This window comes from Sapajus apella, unplaced genomic scaffold (assembly GCF_009761245.1).
Source record: "Sapajus apella isolate SASKATOON/1434 unplaced genomic scaffold, GSC_monkey_1.0 scaffold1299, whole genome shotgun sequence".
Taxonomy (NCBI): Eukaryota; Metazoa; Chordata; class Mammalia; order Primates; family Cebidae; genus Sapajus; species Sapajus apella.
The window spans coordinates 10,478-17,168 of record NW_022438225.1 but is presented as its reverse complement, the minus strand read 5'-3'; the positions used below and the strand labels follow the sequence as shown (position 1 = coordinate 17,168).

Below are 6,691 nucleotides of genomic sequence, written 5' to 3'. Positions count from 1 at the left end.
GTCTAGAAAGCACAGTAATAGTTACTAAAGGTTGGAAGGAAGAAGGGTGATGGGCAGAGGTCAGAAATAGACACAAAGTTACACTTAGATGAGAGGAATGAATTGTTCCTGGCTGTTCCACAGTCAAGTGACCAGAGGCTAACACAACATCACACCCTTTTCACAAAATCTGGGAGATTCCAAATGTTTTCACAGCAAATAAATTAACTGTTTCTGATAATAGAGCCTCTAAATATCCTGATTTTATCATTCCTCTGTGTCTGCATTAATCAAAATGCCCCATTCTAACTCCCCGCATTGTATACCTTTACTATATGACCAACGTTTTAAAAAACAATTTAAATACACAATGCTAACATTCATGTGGACCACAAAACACACTGAACTTCCAAAGCAATCCTGAGAAATCCAAACTACCTCAGTTGTGTCACACTTCCCGATGTTAAATTTCATTGAAAAGCTAGGGACCCCATTCCACACAGAGCAGTGGAACAGATTAGAGGACCCAGATGTAAACCCTCACCCCTAACACCATCTGATCTTCAACAAAATCCACAAAAATAAGCTTTCGAGAAAGGACTCCCTCCTTTCAATAGATAGCGCTGGCATGACTAGCCAGCTGCAGAAGAAAAACAGTGGGCCCCGTGTCTTACGGTGTACAGACATAAACTCAAGATGAATGAAAGATGTAAATGCAAGACCTCACATATGAAAAGCCTGCAAAAAAAAAAACACCTAGAAACACCCTTCCTGACAGAGGATTTGGCACAGCATGGATGTGTCTCAGTCTCCAAAAGCAAGCGCAACTAAAACAATTATTGCCCAGTGGCACCTAATACACAGAAGAGCTGCTGCACAGAAGAAATGACCAACAGAGTGAACAGACAGCCTGCACAACGGGAGAAAATGTTCCCACGCATGCATCTGATGAAGGCTAATATCCAGGATCTACCTTAAAGATGTTAAATCAATCAGGAAAATAAAAACTCAATAAAGAAAGGGCAAGAGGCAGGAAATCATGCACCTCAAAAGAAGGCTTACAGCAACCAACAGACATGACAACATTTCTCTACCTCAGTCATCAACAGAAAAAGGCAAAGCAAAAGGCCCACGAGATAGTACTGCACACTGGCCAGAATGACGATTAGGACACGGTCCGCAAGAACGAATGCAGGCGAGGCAGAGAAGAGGGATGCTGCTCTGCTGCTGGTGGAAATGCAAACCAGTTCAGACACCATGGAAAGCAACGTGGGGATTTCTCAAATGACTTTCTCCACATCACGAATACTCACAAAAATGTCCATGAAAGCCACGCTAACATTCCGTCTCCTTCCACTCACTATAAATACTACCAATAACAAAACACTAATTTTTGAAGGTGCCAGCCAGTGTAGACTTACAGAAAGGTAACCTCTTCAACACTATTGGTGGAGATGTAAACTAGTATACACACTATGAGAAACAGCAGGAGGTTCCTGAAAAACTTCACAGTACAACTACCATGTCAGCTTGCAGCCCCACCACTGGTTCCACATGTAAAGCAGTTGAAATCCCTGGGCTGAAGAGAGCTATCTGCCTTCCATGGTTACTGAGGCACTTGTAATTGTGGCCAAGGTACAGAACCAACCTACCCGTCCACACACAGCTGCAGGGATGAAGAAACTGCTGTACAGATACACCACGGAATATGTTCCAGCCATAAAGCTCTGAGAAATCCTGCCACCTGCAGCCACATGAAGAAACCTGGAGAACATCAGGTCCAACAAATGAGCCTGGTAGACAAAGTCCCATTCCACACCATCTCAGGCATGCAGACTGAAAACATCTTCATCTCCTAGAAGCAGAAAGTTCAATTGGGGTTACTAGAAGTCACTGGGAAGATGGAGAGGATCTGGGAAGGAATCAGTAATGGGTAAAAAGTTACCCTCATGGGAGCAATCAATTCTGGTCTTCTATTCCACAGCAGGGTGACTAGCCTTAACACAAATGTATCATATGCCTTAAAGTAGCTAGAAGAAAATATTCTCAATGTTGTTACCACACAAAAAAATTGTTAACTATACGAGGTGAAGAGATGCTAAATAACCCAATTTGATGATTACTCAACATACACGTCTCAAAATCTTCTGTGTACCCTCTAATTATATACATTTATATATGCCAAATGGTGTTTTAAGATATATAAAGAAAACAATGCCAAAATTCTCATGGAAATGTGAAACACCCTGCATTTCCAAAGTTATCCTGAGAAACACAAACCATGTGGCATGTATCACATTCCCTGAGTTCTAATTAAATGAAAATCCCTAGTTAACCAACCCATATGTCACTGGTAAACACAGAGAAATACAGACCAGTGAGCAAAATGAGGGTGTTCAATAATAAACACAAATTTATATAGAGAGAACACATTTTTCAAAACACTACCAAACTGACGCAATGGGAAAGGTTTTCAAAACTAGGTATCCACATGCAAAAGAATAATACAGGACTCTTATGGTATGAAATACACAAAAATCAACTAAAAAGGATGAAAGATTATACACAAAACTTGCAACCATAAAGACAACCTCCGGTGTGTGTGTATTTATTGCAACTTGGATGTATGCGCATGATTTGCAAAAACTAACAAAAATACAAGGAAAAGAAAATCATGGACAATGGACTCCTTTGGTAGTGATTTTGTTTTTTCTTGATTAGTAACCAACAGCACGGCTAACCAAGAAATTATACATGTGGGGCCACGTCAAACTGAAGAGTTTGTGCCTAATAAACAATGAACAAAATGAAAAGGCATACCAAAAATTATAAGAAAATTTAGGCAAACATTCAGTTGGATAAGGAGTTATTTTTGAAAAGGTACAAGCCAGCCGGTAACACTACCAGCTGGCCAAAAAAAAGCAGAAAAATAACCAAACCAAATAACCTGAAGAGATATTTGTGCAGACAAGAACCTGACGCAACCTTTGCAAAAATGCAGTTACCATTACTACGCATGAGAAAAATGAAGATCTAAACCACACTCAGATCTTATCTCACTCCAACTAGAATGAACACTACAAACAGATTAAAATATTTAAAAAGACAACTTCTAGTATGAATTTCCACAAAGGGGAACTGTTTGTGGAAACGTAAATTAGTATTAATGCTGTAAAAAACAGTTGGGGGGTCCTGCAAAGAATAGAAAAGAAAACTACCATACCATCTAGCATTCCCACTACTAGGTATACATTCAACCTACCTGTCCATCCACAGATAAAGGGATCAAGAAACTCTTGTTATGTATACAATAGGGAATGTTCTTCGGCCACCAAAATGATGAAAGTGTCATGTGGAGCAACCCAGATGAACCTGGAAAACATTACGTTAAATGTAATAAGCTGGGCCAAGAAAGACAAACACTGAATCTTAAGATGTCTATGGTAAAGAGGTAGAAAGCACAATATTGGTTACCAGGGTCTGGGAGACAGAGGGGAAGTAGGGATTGGTTATGGAAGCAAAGTTATCTTAACCTTTAAGGAATAAATCTGAGTGTTCTCTTCCTCAGCCTGGTGACTGAAGTTAACAATATTGTATTTTTCAAAAGAACAAGAAAGGAGAATTTTGAGTGTTCTCTCCACACAAAAACAATACCTTATGAGGGAATAGAGATCCTAAGTATCCTGATTTGATCATTACCCAATCTATATATGTGAAAATGTACCCCTAATTATGCACCTTTATGCTGTGGAAAAAAGTTAACAGAAATAAATACATACTGCTAAAAATCACATAAGAGCAATTCATATCTAAAGAATTCTGAGAAATACAATCAAAGTGAGGACCCACAATCCTCGATATTAAATCACACCGCCAAGCTGCAGTTATGCAGCAGATATACGGTACTTGCATAAAAGCAACACCTAGAACTGTGGACAAAACCAGGGAAGACAAAACAAGATCAATGCAAATATGGACACAGCAAACTCACTTTGATAAAGACCACCGCAATGTGGAAGGCAGAGTCTGCTCAATGAATACCTTTGAGAAAAATGGTATCTGCATGCAGAAGAGAGAAACAGGACCTTGATTTTACATGATATATGAAAATCAACCCCCCCAAACAAAAAACAAACAAACAAACAATACCCCGAAGACCTGAACAAAAGATCATAAACCACAAAATGTTTTTAACTAAAACACAGGTTGAGCATATATTCTGGGTCACTTGAGTCTCTGCTCACCTTTGCAAAGAGAAAAAAAAACAAACACCCTGGAAGAAAAACCTCATTAACAATTAAATGCTTTGTCACTGATAAGTGTTTTCTTATATGGGTGACCAAAATAACATGCATAAAATGCAAAAATAAACATGGACTACATCAACCTGAAAAGTTTCTGCACAGCAAAGAAACTACTTTCCAAATAAAAAAAGCATCCTATAGATTAGGCAAAAATTTCAGGTAATCATGTAATTCATGAGTTGTCATCTAAGGTGTACACAAAAAACACTACAAAGTAGCAAATGAATCTAGTATTTCGCAAAGGACCTGAACAGACAATTCTGCGACATAAAATCGAACAACAGATAAAAGGTCCTCAAAATTAACTACCCAACAAAGTTAACTGTGTGTGGTTTAATTGAAAACCACACACAGATAATCTCACACTTACTGAATATTCCTAGAAAGTTGTTTAAAAATAGGAGAGGCCAGGCTCAGTGGCTGACACCAGTAATCCCAGAACTTTGGGAGTCTGAAGGAGCAGATCACCTGAGGTCGAGTTTGAAACCAGCCTGATCAATATGGAGAAACCCCGTCTTTACCACTGATACAAAAATGAGCCTGGCGTGGTGGCGGGCCCCTGTAGTCCCAGCTACTCAGGAGGCTGAGGCAGGAAAATTGCTTGAACCCGGGAGCGCAGGTTGCAATGAGGCCAGATGGCACCACTGCACTCCAGCCGGCTTGGGCAGAGCGAGACTGTCTCCAAAAAAAAAGAAAAAAAAAAAAAGGAACGCGGGTATGGTTTTGGAGAAACCATACACTGCAGATGAAAATGAACATCAGAATACACACCACGGAAAACAGCTAAATACCTGGAGACTCCTCAGAGAATTGACACTACAGATGTCCCCTGCTCTACTGTGCTCTAGCGAGGTCTTTTTCTAAAGGTCCTGAGACGTCAAAATAACCCTGGACCTCAGCTCAGAGGCCCAGGGGCTCGGAGGGTCCCAGGTCCCGCGCTTCGCCGCAGCCTCTGGGACAGGCGCTCCTATCTGCTGGACGCGGGTCGCACGCCGTTCCCGGCCAGGATGCGGATGCTGGAGCGGCCAGGACCCCACAACCGCCGCCATGCAGACCACTGGGGCCCCGAGGCTCACAAGGAGTCAGGGCCCAAAAGGGAGCGGCGGGGAAGGGGCAGGGAGGCCCGGAGGGTTCCCGGTGGGGTCCATGCCCCGCCACTTACCGCGCAGACCTGACTCCTGCTCCCCCATCACCTGGAAGCCACTACGGCTTCTCCGAAGCTCACTGCGACCGCGCGGCCGCTTCTGGCTGCCGCCTCTGCCGGCTGGGACTGCGCCGCCGCTCCTGGCCGCCGCCGCTTGTGCCGGCTGGGACCGCGCCGCTGTTTCTGGACGCCGCCGCTTGTGCCGGCTGGGACCGCGCCGCTGTTTCTGGACGCCGCAGCCTCTGCCGACGGGTCCCGCGCCGCCGTTTCTGGCCGCCGCCGCCTCTGCCGACTGGTCCCGCGCGGCCGTTTCTGGCCGCCGCCGCCTCTGCCGGCTGGTCCCGCGCCGCCGCTCCTGGCCGCCGCGGCCTCTGCCGACTGGTCCCGCGCCGCCGTTTCTGGCCGCCGCGGCCTCTGCCGACGGGTCCCGCGCCTCCATTTCTGGACGCCGCGGCCTCTGCCGACGGGTCCCGCGCCGCCGTTTCTGGCCGCCGCCGCCTCTGCCGACTGGTCCCGCGCGGCCGTTTCTGGCCGCCGCCGCCTCTGCCGGCTGGTCCCGCGCCGCCGCTCCTGGGCGCCGCCGCTCCTGGCCGCCGCGGCCTCTGCCGACTGGTCTCGCGCCGCGGTTTCTGGACGCCGCCGCCTCTGCCGGCTGGTCCCGCGCCGCCGCTTCTGGACGCCACCGTCTCTGCCGGCACGCCGCCGCTTTTGCTCGCTCCCACCGACGCCTCGGCTTTTGCTGGGGCCCCGCGTGAACCACCGTCTCGGCTTCCGTAGAGGCGCGCACGCCCGCAGCGTCCCTAGCGACTGGCTGACGCACGACCCCCTCTTAAAGGGGCCGCGGCTCAGACTGCACAGAAGCAGCCTCGCACTGGGGCACAGGCGGAGCCTCTGCCCAGCCCTGGCGGTGGACAAAAGGCTCCAGTGTCTCCTCCCGGCTCTAGCGCCCTGGAGGTGGCAGGAGTGGAGCCCTGTGACCCCAGCCCCGAGATCGGCTCCCTTTGCCTGGGGAGCTTCCAGGACCTGCCCCTGCCCCTCTCTGGACCTCAGCTTCACAATCCGGAAAGGAAGTGGCCTGGCCGGAGCTCTGGGGTCCCTCAAGCGCGGCGCCTCAGGATGCAGGGCGGGCTCCCTGGTCCCTCTGCAGAGGGGGGCCTTAGAACCACGGAAATCGGGGACTGGAGGGACAGTCCCGAGGGCAGCAGGGCCTCCCGGCGTTCCTGTCCCATCCGTCCTGTGGGAGCCCGGGGGCCACGCTAGGGCC

At 47.4% G+C, this 6,691-nt stretch overlaps 1 long non-coding RNA gene across 1 annotated transcript; it reads right to left on the bottom strand.

The window, feature by feature from the left end:
- Window positions 1-1,697: 1,697 nt before the first annotated feature.
- LOC116546743 lies at window positions 1,698-5,636 on the bottom strand. Its single transcript, XR_004266821.1, has 3 exons — window positions 5,598-5,636; window positions 5,446-5,503; window positions 1,698-1,834 (listed from the first exon to the last, which is right to left on the bottom strand). It is a non-coding gene; the product is annotated as an uncharacterized LOC116546743 (long non-coding RNA).
- Window positions 5,637-6,691: the final 1,055 nt, after the last annotated feature.